The sequence below is a fragment of the Delphinapterus leucas genome, chromosome 4, assembly GCF_059928025.1.
Source record: "Delphinapterus leucas isolate spDelLeu-1000000601 "Yukka" chromosome 4, BTC_Dleu_Yukka2, whole genome shotgun sequence".
NCBI lineage: Eukaryota > Metazoa > Chordata > Mammalia > Artiodactyla > Monodontidae > Delphinapterus > Delphinapterus leucas.
Genome location: NC_143132.1, coordinates 41907417 through 41921556, shown reverse-complemented (window position 1 = coordinate 41921556; position 14140 = coordinate 41907417).

The following is a 14140-nucleotide window of genomic DNA, read 5'->3' as shown; positions in this document are numbered from 1 at the left end:
CAGAGGAAGCATAGGTTTTCCCTGGTGAAATGCTGGTATATAAGCTAAAATAGCAATTACTGATGAACACTTCAACAGCCAAGGATTAAGAGATTTAGGCTGGTGACTTTTATATACCTCAAATGATATATTATTACAATGATTCTCTTATTAACAGGAAGAAGTTGATGAAGTTGATGACTAAGTAGGTTGCTATGAAACGGGTCCAGGAATTTACACAGTTTAGTGAATGAATAGTTTCGTAGGGGAAGAAAAAGAAAGAAGAAAAATTAAAACAGTAGGAAGATAATGATTTTTAGTAAGTTAATAACTCTAAAGTAATGTCTGGGTGTGTAACATACATTTTTGTTGTGTTGGTATTTGAGAGGGCGCAAATATTTGATCCTTAGCTTTTGCTATTCTGAGTATAATTGGATATACGTGCTCTTTGGAAAATAAAGAAAGGAGATATGATATACTTGTAAAGTGAAATTTTTATTTTTAACTAAAATATTTCTTAAAAGAATACAAATACAAGAGAAAAACAGTGAAGGTTGGGAGGGAAGAAGAAGCCCATAAATCATACAGTTAATCACCCTCCATGAAGTTTTTCTGAACTTTCTCCACACCACTGAAAAATTCGGAACACTCTGAATACTGACAAATTCCATAACTTGCGGTGTCACAGTGAACTTGCTCATGGCTCTCTCAATTCATTCTTTAAAATTTTTCTTAGGTCACGACATAGGACTCAACAGATATTTCACCCCATGTTATGTAGTAATATGTGTTTTGTGAAAGCTGGTATCAAAATGCTTTTCAACTGCTGTTCTAAGGAGACATACCTTTCTGGGAACCAAGGGTTGAATTATTCCCTGAGAATTTTCTTCCCTATTTCCAGGCCACTGTAATGGCAGTTTCATGAACCAGAGACATGCATGACTAGTCCAGAAGATAGACAGAGAAGTATAACCCTTAATAATTCATAATTGAACCCCAGTTATTTATTTACAGAGGAAGAGTATGATTTTCTCTCAATGTCCGCCTAGCCTGAGCCATTGATTGCATCTAATGTAATAATAGAAAAGCAAATTACAATGCGCAAGCAAAGATGTTAGGCTAAGAAAGGTTTCTATGTAAAGAGGTCTGGTTAGAGATGGGGTTTGTGTAGCTCACAATTTGTATTTGAATCACACAATACTTGTGCATCCAAATCTACTGTCAGACGTGGAAAGGGTTTATTATTTTAACTATGGTGTTTTTAAGAGGCATTTACCCTTATTCTGTAACTAAAATATGACCCATCCTTAGAATCAGGAAGTCAAAACTTCAAAATTCAACTCTAAGGATCTGGTTTGGTTCGTTTGTTTTTATTGGGACTTTTCTCTTTCTGGGTTTGGGAATTTCTAATGAACCTCTAAGGTATCTCTGTGGTTTAGAGATTGGACAAGTTAAAGTAATAAGAAAAAAAGGCTCAGTATGTCTTTTTCTAAGGGAGCCAAAGCTTTTAAAAATTATCTCCATGGGAAAATATCATCGAGTAAATGGTTGAAAGATTTTTCCTTTGAATCAGGCATGCCTTTAAAAGCATACCTCTCTTATTATTTTGTACCATTCATTACAATGCCCACTTAAGAACATTTCCTTAGTTTTTTTCAGAAGTGGACATTTCTATAAAGTCCAGAAACACTCTTGAGTTTGAATGAGCATAATCATTCATAGCTTAATGTTCTCCATCTTACCACCCCTATCCTGATTTCCCCAACTTGTTCTCTGGAATTTCCTGTTTTGATCCCAGGACTCACCATTTTTACAGCCTACCAGTTTGAATTTCAGAGTTATACTTCTTTATATATTCTCCCTCACCAATAACACTGTATGCCAATCAACTTCAGCATCTGAAAGTCGATGAATTTTCTTCCTACCCAGTTATAGTTTTTTCAGCCCTGCTTCAGTTCAAACCATTGCCATCTTTCATGTGCATTGGATTCTGTGCTTCTCATCTCAATCTTTCCAGAACTTCCCTCAATTTTCCACACATTTTTGATTATTTATCATTTTATAAAGCAAATAAAACATTAACCATCTTCTCCTTCAAAACCTCATAATTTCAAATCAGTTTTCCTAAACTTGTTAACTAAAAAATAAGTTTCAAAGAAAAGGTCTAGCAATCTATATTTTGAAGAATTTGATGTCAGAAATCTCTTAAGATCACACATGTGGGAAATTCTGGACTACAATAGGATATGTAATTTGAAATTCATTACATTATTATTTAAGATTCCTCATTAGACTGTAACATACATACCAGATTTATCATTTATTGCTCACCTTTCAAACTAAAATTCTAAAGACAATTCCTTAGGCCACTGCCTACAATTGTACTTGTAATATACTCCCTGGAACACTCAATCTCTTCCCTTTTCCACTGGAAAAATCTCTTCTACTCATTATCCTTAGAAAGGCATTGCTTATATACAGCTTTTTTTGAGTCCCTTAGGCAATAGTTAATCAACTCCTTCCTCTGTTCTGATATATAGTATAGCTGTTCATTCTCTTATTATTTAGCCCATCTCATTGTGTTGCAATTATACCATTTGCTTACTAGTGTGTCTTCCCATTAGATTGTAAGTTCCTCAGAGTCTTTAGTGCCTAGCATCACACCAATTGTACATAAATCTATTTATTCAGTTTGGTTAGCTTTGCAAAAAAATGTACAATATATTTTGTGACTAGTTCCTTTGAAAGATAATCCTATTTAACTCCTGATTTATTATTAAAATAATAAAATTCAAACAAAAATGAAAACAATAAGATGTTAAACAGATACCTTTGTCTATAAAATTATATCATTTATTTTGTATAGTAAAGAGAAAAATAATTTTCTAAACTGAATCAATAGTGCTGGGAGAAAAACATTCTAAAACGTATACATTTAAAGTAAATTTTGAGCAACATCTCTCCAGAGGGGAAAATTCTGGTCAAAATTTTAGGCTTCTTAGTTCTAAATTTCTAAAATCTTTAAAATTTTCATTATTAAAATTTGAATACCCCAGAGTAGTTTTAAAGAGTGGAGAATGCAGTTAAAATGTATAATCTCATTCCCATCTCAGCATGGAGCAATAAAAGAGAAGGAAAACAGTAGTAATAAAAGGGTTCATTTCATAGATGTTTATTGCATGAATTCATCAAAAAGATGCTGTTTTTAATTTTTCAATTGATCTTTAACATTAAGTTCTCCTTCTTTTAATATCATTCAATATCCTCTTACAATCGGATCAATCTTCAATACGTTGTTTTAAAAAAATCTAGTTCTTCCTCTCCTTTACTCTCACACTACTACCATACTTATCACACTTCTGACACTTCTGGTCAGCAAATGTGTAGGTTTCCCCACACTAATCAATTCTGATTTGGTTTCCTACAATTTAACTGAATTTTGACACTATTTACTTGCAAGTAGTGTCATATTCCACACGTTAAAGGCTGAATCTCACAACACTGCCCCTCACCTCAGATGCTAATCACAGTGAGAAGCTTCCCAGGTTACCCACAATTTCTGTGTTACTTGGCTACAAATTGGAGGTTCCCATGACCCTCTGCTCTGGCTCAATTAATTTGCTAGAGTGGCCACAGAACTCAGGGAAACACATTTACCAGTTTATTAAAGAATATGATAAAGGATACAGAAGAACAGCCAGATGTAGAGACATAGGGCAAGGTCTACGAGGCTCCTAAGTTCAGGAGCTTCTGTCTCTGTGGAGTTGGGGTGTGTTCACTGACCTGGAAGATCTCCTAACCCCATACCATTGGATTTTTATGGAAGCTTCATCATGTAGGCATGATAGGTCATTAACTCCATTTTCAGCCCTTCCCCCTTATCAAGGGAATGGGGTGGGCTGAAAATTCCAGGCTTCTAATAAAGGCTTGGTCTTTCTGGTGAGCAGTCCTCCTCCAGAAGACATTCAGGAGCCCACCCAGAGTCACCTCATTAGAACAAAAGACACTCCTATCACCCAAGAAATTACAAGAGCTTCAGGTGCGTGGTGTTAGGAACTGGGGTAGAAGACAAAAGGACAAAAGATGTTCCTTGTACTCTTATCACTTAGGAAATTGTGAGTTTTAGTAGCTCTGTGCCAGGACCAGGAGGCAGAGACCAGTATATATATTTTCTATAATCTCAATATGTAATATGGCTTTGAAAATCTATGGGAGGTAATCATAGGTTTCTAGATATAATTCTTCACTGTGAAAGAGGTTAAGAGTGACACATAGCTATTTTTAAGGGTTTTATTATCCACTAAGAGTTAAGTCTAAAATAAAAAAATCTTGTAGGTAGGAAATAACAGAAAGTAGAGCAAATAAAGATTTCTTTTAAAACTAGTTGTCTTTGAAAAATGCAGCATACCAGCAAACCTGTCATAAAATATTGAGATTCCTGGAGACATTACATACATTTATAGCATCAGTACATTTTAGAAAAAAAATAATGTTCCTTGGATTTGCTGAGATATTCTACAATATTCTTCTCTTTAAGTCCTTTGAAGAGCCATGAATACTCTCAACATGCCTGTAGTCTCCGAGTCCAGTGAGCCCTAATCAAGGACTTCATGCATGTACAAGGCAATGAAAATGGCAGGTGGTTATTCATCTAAATGTGTGTGTGTGTGTGTGTGTGTGTGTGTGTGTGGTGTTTAGCCTAATGTTCTCTATTTACACAGATAATGTGATGCTGCTGGAGGGTCTAGCTGTCTTTTAACAGGAAACAACTAAAATTAACTTACATCTAGGGCAATTCTTTTCCTTCATCGATTACACATGAAGCATAAAGTACTCTCAAAATTCCTAGACAGGTAGACATTGAGCTCTGCATGTATTATTTTAAACTATGCAATATTCTTTACATTATTTCTGAAAATCCACACTTCACACTTCTAAGGCCTGAGCCTAAATTTAGAAAAATGCATTCCAGAGATAATATACATGGAAAGGATAGAACCTTCCCTCCCAGAGAGCCGAAAGTTGTCTGAGAAATTCCTCGCTTCATAAGATTTCTAAATATCTTAAAATTTCCAGAAGATACAACTTGGCTTTGGGAATAGCAATATGTCTTAATCCTGAATTTTTCAAAGTTCTTCTTGGATAAGCTTCCTAGTTATTCTATTTAGAAAATCTGCTTTGATAGGATTTTAATATCCCAAGTGCCTAACGAATGTAGGATTGTAAGCTTGTTGTCTTAATTCAGCAGCTTCCACAAAATAAAGACAATAGAGTAGAAACTTCAAAACCGAAGTTAATAATCCAAGTTTAAATACTAAATATGAAATCTTGGGCAAAATCAAATGATATACAACACTTAGTACAGGCAAAATTATTTTAGTATAGATGTCTCCAAAGAGTGAGAGGAGCAGCTGTTGAATACAGATAATAGGGATGTGGTGGGGAAAAGGGTGATGGTACAAGATCAAGACCAGATGAATGAAGAGAAAGCTTCAGACAAGAACTAGGCTAACCACAGTGTGAGGTTTTGTTTGTTTGTTTCAAAGGATTGCTGAGGTAGTATGTCTGTTCTGACTCAAGAGTCCTTCAGGAGTAGAGTGGCCACGTTCCAGCACAGGACAGAAGGGACTAAATCTGGACTATGGTGGTATTCTCTGTGGAGCTTCTGACAAGCAGCCTGCTGCCTTCTAATTATGTGCAGCAGTGGACTTTACAACTTTATACAACTTACAACTTTATACAACTTTAACGCACCTTTGGAGCAAAAGAGGACTGCCGTTGACCCAGCTTCCGCTTTACAGATAATGGCAAGAAAACTAGTCTGAAAGGGTACCCTCTTGGGTCTTGGGTTGTTTGGTTCATGTGTTCAAGCAGAACAGAAAGGAGGACAAATTTACAATATATTATGTATGTTATATTTAGAAAATAGACAAAATATATACTGGTCTGAAGTAAATTAAACTTTTATTCACAAATTATAACTATAAAAGGAAAGGGGGCACTGATAGAAATACTCTGTATTTTCACAGGGGTAGATATGTTTATTAAAAGTCATTTAATTTTTCTTACAGTTAAGACAATTCACTATATATAAATGTTACCTCAATTTAAAAAGAAGTAAAATATATGATTTGCATAATTAGGTCTTAATATTGATATGTCACACTATTAACTATATTTTCCTATTTTCTGTTTTTAGCTTTGTTTTTTTTTTGCGGTACGCGGGCCTCTCACTGTTGTGGCCTCTCCCGCTGCGCAGCACAGGCTCCGGACGCGCAGGCTCAGCGGCCATGGCTCACAGGCCCAGCCGCTCCGCGGCACGTGGGATCTTCCCGGACCGGGGCGCGAACCCGTGTCCCCTGCACCGGCAGGCGGACTTTCAACCACTGTGCCACCAGGGAAGCCCTATTTTCTGTATTCTTTATGCTCTGGCATCTGGAGCCTTGCTGACCAGGGATAGGCTGCCTCTCCCAGGGTTAGCCAATTCCTAGAAATGGCAAAGACTAGCCCAAGAGTGTGCATCTCATACTGCAAACTAATCAACACATTGCCTTCTCCATCTGGCTCTTATGCTCTACCAGGAAATATTCCTCTGCCCCAATCATCCTAAAACCAGGTACCAGACAACTAGAGAAAGCCCTTATACCTCACAGTCTACTGCTGAAATTATTCAAACTAGCCAATCCTAAGTACACTTACCTTATCTCCCCTTGCCTTGCCTTTCTTATAAAACCACAGTAAAGGCTCTTGCCCATGCTTTTTCCTTGCTCCCTCTACCTCCTGACTGACCCTGGTGTTTCTCTGTGTGGTCCTCCAAGGTATGACATACCCCTTCCTCTTGGGGACTGTAAATAACAAACTACCTTTTCAATAGCAATTATTTCCTTAATCTGCTGGCCTTACTATACCTGAATAATAATAAAAATTACATTTTAAAATAATCACTGTAGTGGAATAGCATCTAGATGTTTTTTCAAACAAATAAAAGACCTCTTCTTGACAGACAGCTAATGAGGTATATAAGGAAATACCTGGTATGCACACAGTCTTGCAGTAATTATTTTTTTCTTACTTTATTCAAACCCAGAAACTGCTATGATGCACTGTCTTTGATGTTTAACCAATATTCAGGTTTAAAATCTACCCGTAGGAGCTTTGATAAAACACATTTTTAACCGATTATGCTATTTAAGGGAGAGGTACTTCTGCAATTACAGGCTTTCTACCTGTTGGACACCAGTATCTCTGCTCATTAAATCCATGATTGTAGTCAAACTTCGTTGTTAGTTAGATACTAGACACTAAATCCTAAGCTGACATCCTTATCTGGACCTGCTCCTAGTTGGTTTCGTTGAGGCCCAAGGTAAATAATTTTGTTCATTCTTTGCTGGATCCTTTCATTCTTATAAGTAAGAAAAGAAGACAGAGAAAATGATATCACAGTGTGTCAGTCCAGAATTCTTTAAGGCACCACATATAAACACTCTTGTAGTAGGATTAGTTGGGGTTTGTGTCACAGGTAATAAATAGCTAACTTTAACTGAGGTACTGAAATTTGAAACACGTACACACACACACAGATTTATGCATGCAGGCCTTTGTATAAAATCAAGTCCAGTCCTACAATAACTTCACTCTCACTTATATATGTTCTTGGTTGAGTGAGAAATTGATTTATTCCTGAAGGAATGACAATTGTCCTTATAAGTATCATATCCATGAGTCAGCAACCATTACTTTACTCTTCTCTGTTGTATGAATCATGAATTTTTATAACGCATTTTCCCCCCATAAATGTACACCATAGAAGTATATGTTGCATCTAAATAGTATTGATCCTGTGTGTGGAAGCAGAAAAAAATGTTGAGAAATTCTGCTTAGCATATGGCTTGTATAGGCCTGGCCTATATGGCTTGTGTATGCCTAGCAATTCTACCTTGAGTGCAACAGAGACTAACTGAAGCAGGGAGGGAGGTCCTTTTTAGAAATCATGTAGGTTGATCCCTTCCTTTAGGGAAGTAAAAGCCCAAACCTCCCATAACAGGAAATCTGCAAAGTCTGGTCAAACATTTGGAAATCAGATTTTCAAATTAACTCAGAGCTATCCAATTTACTTACATACAGAAATTCTCATTGGCTTGAAAAAAATGGGAAAAGGGAGTATTCCAGAAAAGAGAACATTTTTGATGGGTCATTATATAGAATGTAAAATGTTTTGATGACAATAAAATCATCTTTCTGAGTAGCCCTACTTCCATGTTGCTTTTATGCTAGGAACTTATTTATAATATAGATATACTCTTAACATAATAGTCTTTATTTGTTAATTCTAAAGGAGTCACCTGAAAAAATTTTAAGTAATAGGAAAAGGCTAAACACACTTAACTATTACATGAATCCTAATATTCACTTCTGCATCGTCCCAAACCCCTGATCAATTAAAATTTAACTAATTAATTACTAAAAAGAGGCTGTGTTTATTAATTTTTGTAGTCTAGCTGTCTGTAAGATGCAGGTGGGGAATATTCCAATTTGAGTGTTTTGCATATTTATATAAACAAAATGCACATCAACAGAGACTTACAGACTCTCCAAAAGCAATTATGCCTGCAAAATTTCTCTTTTGGCTGTAAAATTTGCATTGCCCACGCTTGCACTTACTAAGACACTTCCCAAGCAAATTCCCTCATTCTTTGTTCCCTATCACTTGATTAAGAAATACAAACATTTAGTTGCCCTAAATAATATTTCATTCCCCACAAACAGAGATTTTTAAAACTGTAAGCAGAAAACAAAGAGGAAATTGTAGAGGCAGACTGCAATTTAATTGCAGTTTAATTTCTGTTAAATTAATTGCTGTTTAATTTCCATGATGCCTGTGGCCTGACCTCTTTAGTTCCAGGCACAGGATTAATTTATCTAAAGAATTTTTGTCAAATACCTTTTTAGCTAGCCATGAATTTGGGAGTAATGCTAATTCTCAAGTCCATCCAAATAAGGAAAATGCATCAATACATAGTTTTGCAATTATGCAAACTTCACATAATTGACCTTAGAATTTTGAGAGCTGGAGCAGATTAATTTTTACATGCCCCACAAAAATTTTAGCACATTAGAAAAAATAGCCTTAAGTTGTTCCATTTTTGGTTGCATAAAAAAAGCAAAAAGGAAGTTATGCAGATACAAGTATAGTAATACTTGTTTCTTTTGAGTTTGGCTTTCATTTCAATGTTTATATTTGGGTTCCTGCATTTCTAATTCCCAATAGCTGACAAAAAATTGTCTTTAGTCTACATAGAACAGTTCTCAGACAATGCTGCATAAACTTCAGATTTTAGAGGAGAGACATTTCATTTTAACTGAGGTGTGAAAAAATTCTAAACATTCATTCCCAATCTTGTGAACTGAACTTAAATCACTTTGTGTTTTTATTTATGAAAAAATAAATTCAACGTAAAGACTCAAATTAGAATTATATTTAAAAACTGAGTTAAAAATGCAGTGATGAGTTCATCATTACTTTTTGGAGGGCATAAAAATATTCTAAAACTTGTTTATGGTGACAGTTGCATCAGTCAGTAAAATTACTGAAGATTATTGAATTGTATATTTGAAGTGGGTAGATTTCATGAAATGTAATATATACCTCAATAAAGTTATACAAAAAAAAAAGAATAACCTGAAGTAAAAAGTATGCATTATTCACCAGAATTGAGAGGTGGTTAAATTAATTGCATGGCTTTGAATGATTTTGAACTTTTTCTTTTTTACTGTGCTCCATATATTTTATCTAATTTTCAGAATTGTTTGTTGAAAAAAAAACCTGTATAAATTATTATACAGACAGGATAACTGGCCTGGTCTGTCAGATTTCTTCTAGAATTGAAAAACAATAAGCCAAAGATCATTATTATTCACATTGCACAGTCTGTGGTTTAGCTTTAGAAACATGCTTTTCAAGTTAAATTTACTTCAAAATGTACCTAGCTAGAAGAAAAAAATGAGGGAAAAATGCTAGAGGCAAAGCAAACTTGAGGTTGTGAAATCTGGCAGTCCATTCTCCAAACGCGACTGAGTTTTCCTACCCCTGTTACATTCTAGGGGGGCTCACAGTTGGTTTTCATATATGCGTTTACGGATCTGTGTACACATCTTGCTTTCCTGAATGGCTAAAGTATGGTACTTTTACTCTTTGTTAACCTTAGAAATAACTGACTGTCAAACTGATTTGGGGCTCTATTGGCTTGGTTTAATCCTCTGAAAAGGGATCCTGAAATAAGAAGCCTCTAAGACCAGACGCTGGGTTCTAAACAATGTATAGAATTTGCAAATAGGTACATGTGGAATGAATATTCCATTAACATTTGTGCTCAATATAAAGCATCCAGTGCATAGGCAATTACACATAATAAAATGTTTGTGTTCTCTTCATTCATATTGTTTTTAAATGTACAGCCATAGGTTGGGAAGTGCTTTAGGTAATTTACCACTAGCTTTCTTGTGAAATGGTGGATCCTGAAATCAGATAAGAAAAAAAATCAACCCAAGTAAAACAAGTTTTGAACAACAAAAAATGAGCATGCCCTTATTGCAAAATCCATAGCAATTAAGCTTATAATAAGGGAAGTGACTACCAGAAAGACAGACACAGAAGGAAAATTGTGAGAAAAATTTTCCAACACATTCCATGAAAAGTCAGCAGGGTTTTACAGGAAACAATCAAGTGATTGTAGAAAGAAAACATGCAACCAAAGAATTTATTCAGTTAATATCTATAATTTAACAAAATAACATGTTCAAAGTCATTTTTCTGAAGACAAATTAGAAGGCTCTATGGACTACAAATTGCTAACTAGCAATGTTCGTGTAAGGAAATGACGAATCACATTGATGACAAACTATCCCAAGAGTGGCTGCTGCAAAAACTGGCAACTGAATACTTAATGTCAACTTTATTGGTAACTTTGAAATCTTAAAGCAACACATTTTAACCCAAATATCAGTGGAAAACATGCAATATAGAGGAGACTATGTTTGTATTATTAAATACGAACATAAACCACAAAAAACTGATGGATACAAATATTTTACGAAATTTGAACACAAATTATTTAAATCATATGAATCATCGGATCCAACACCAATGAGAAAACTATATACTCATAGTTGATATGGAATGGAAGAAAACTGATGAAATGTAAAACCTGAATGTACTAGTTTTAAAAATCCAACACAAAAAGACTTATTTATATGTATACTCAATATATAATATATCTACCATCATATATATGTGTATATACATGTACACGTACCCTATGTAAAGCTCAATTACTGATACTTTTATATATTAGATTTACACATTATTTCATTTAATTCTAACAGCAATCTTAAAAGATGGGAATTTTTCTGATTTCAAAAAACAAAGGAAACCTAGAATTAAAAATATTAAGACACTCAACTAAAACATTAGCAAATTGTGGTACTCACATTCATTTTCACAAACTTCTCTCATTTCAATTTTACCATTCATACTTTCCAGTTACACTTCGTAATATAAGCAATGAGATAATTTCTATTTACATTTTATAGAAGATAAAATTTATCTTCTATAAAAGTACATTTAAAAAAAAAAAGTAGTGACTAGTATTTAATCCCATACTCTTTCTCTTTCCTACTACCCTACTGGATTAAGACTAAAGAAATATTCAAGTTGTTCCTCTCGAAAGACACTTGAGACAGCAGAATTTTATATATCATTTAATAAAGCAACAATCCTAGTTAGTCTTACGGCTCTCCTTATCATGGTTCTAAGGTCCTTCCTAAATTAATAATGTAATAAATACTATTTTACATGTTCCTTTTTGCATATATTTGATTAATTCTTTAGTAAAAATCATTAAATATCATAAAATGATTTCATTCCAGAGAGGCTGTGTGTCTATCACCTGTCAGGTATGATGGAATGGTTAAAGCAGTATACAATGGTTAAAACAATGTAAAAGGCTGATGTGGAGCCCACCTTTATGGAGATGGAAAATATTCTCATCACTAGAATTGGGTTTCTTTACAAATTACTATCTGATACCTTCTGCTCCCCTATATGCATATGGAACTTATCATCTCAGTTAAAGACTAGCTGATATGAAGTACTCCAAACCATTCAATACCTAATGAGCATATTTTCTTGATGTCCCAACAGTATCCCTTTGGAATTTACTATTGTAGGGTAACTTTCCTATTTCAAGCTGCCAGCATTTCACTCCATTTGACTGAGGGCTTTCTTTGGCCATCAGAGTCAGCTCTGCCCAAGCACTTCAGGCTGGAAGTTCTAAGAATTAATATCCTTCAATTAGTTCTCATCCTTGGGACAGCCTCAGTCAAGAACAGATAAAGCTTGGATATTTATACCTAGATGCCTTATCTTCTGTTGAATGGCATAACTCTGAAGCAAATGTTCTACACTGACTCTCACTGTTCAGCAGCAGAATTAAATTCCAGTCTTCCACAGGGTAACTTGACCAATACCTGACCCTTCATAGGTTGCCTTCCTTTCCCTGTTTTATTTTCATACTCCCCTACCTGTAGAAGAAGCCAAACTAAGGCTTCTAGAAGAAGACAAACTAAGACACCTTGGGTCTCTGAAGTTACTCAGAATATTGATGAGAGCTGAGACCATCTTGAACTCTATTTAGATTTTCAAGACATTTACACAGTTTGTTTCTATTCTAGTTAATAGCAAATACTGTCATTAGAAAGTCTCTGTATCCATTGGGTCTTTGTTTAGGGAAACCAAACCCAGACACACAAACAGATATAACAAGTGCGGTTACCCAGAGCTAACATACGCACACATATACACACTCCTACCCCAGCACCATCAATGCCTCAAACTCAGTCCTGAGAGTTAGAAGTTATAACACAGATATTAGAAATTACTTGAGTAAGAGGACTACAGTTGCTACAGTGGGATAAAAAGATGGTTTGTGGTGTTACCTAGAACTTTAGTGGCATCATTTTTGTTCAATTAGACCTCTACTTTTCTATCTACTCTAGGTAGAGGTAACTCTTTTGGACCAAATGGTTAGTTTTTTGTTTTTTTGTTTTGTTGTGTTTGTTTGTTTGTTTTTTAATCCTGTCCTTCTATGCTCAGAATACAGCATTCCCAAGTTAGAAAAGCAGAGGTGCTTTGTTATTTAGCCATTCTTGGGTATTTGTAGGCAAATACCAGACGTATCATGACAATGGGCCCTCAAACAGGAAGTAGGCATCACTATGCACACCAGACCCATGACATTTTTTAAAATGGAATACAGAGAACAGAGCTCCTCTGATCTGCTGAAACTTGATTTCCTGTTCTTTGATAACATTGCTAGAATATCTCATAGCTTCCTGTTAACTTTCAGTTATTAATGCCCAGTGTATACCATTATAAAACATCAATATCCTGGGTGAGAGAGAAAAAACTTTGCACTTTTATTCCTTCTTTCTCTCTTCTGATGTTGGGGGCACTGTGTAGAGACTGTGGAAAAATGAAAAAGTTTATACTTACTGTGCACACAATTGCACCGTATTTATTGAGTCCACTGTTTTCTTGGCTGATACCAGACATTGGAATTGTATGCTGGCTCCCTACAGGCACTTGTGACTTTTTCAGAGGACTCTGTAGGTCTCAACATTGCAGAGACCCATTCTGAGCCATTTAAAAGACCTTCGAGAAACCTGGTCCCATTTGTTTGCAGTTCTTTTTGATTGTGGTATTGATTGTGGTATTTGATTATGAATTTTTGTCCTATTTTGTGATTTTATTTGCCAATTTCCAAGCAACTGAAAAATACCTTGTTGAACATCTTATATGTAACTAAATGTGTGTGTGTGTGTGTATAATATGTATAAATGTATATATTTTACCTTTAATTTTGGAAACTGATATTTTAAAAATCTTTTTGTTGTCTTAATAGATACTAACATTTATTATATATAGTACTATATATGATACACATATCATAATAATTGCACTGAATGACTTTCTCGTCTTAGAGTTACATTCTTGAACCCAGGATGAATAAAACCAAGTAATGACACCTTCTCCTACACCTCTCAAAGCCTTACAGAACTCAATTTAGTTTTATGTTGGGGTAACATGTTACAGAAGCCCACAAAC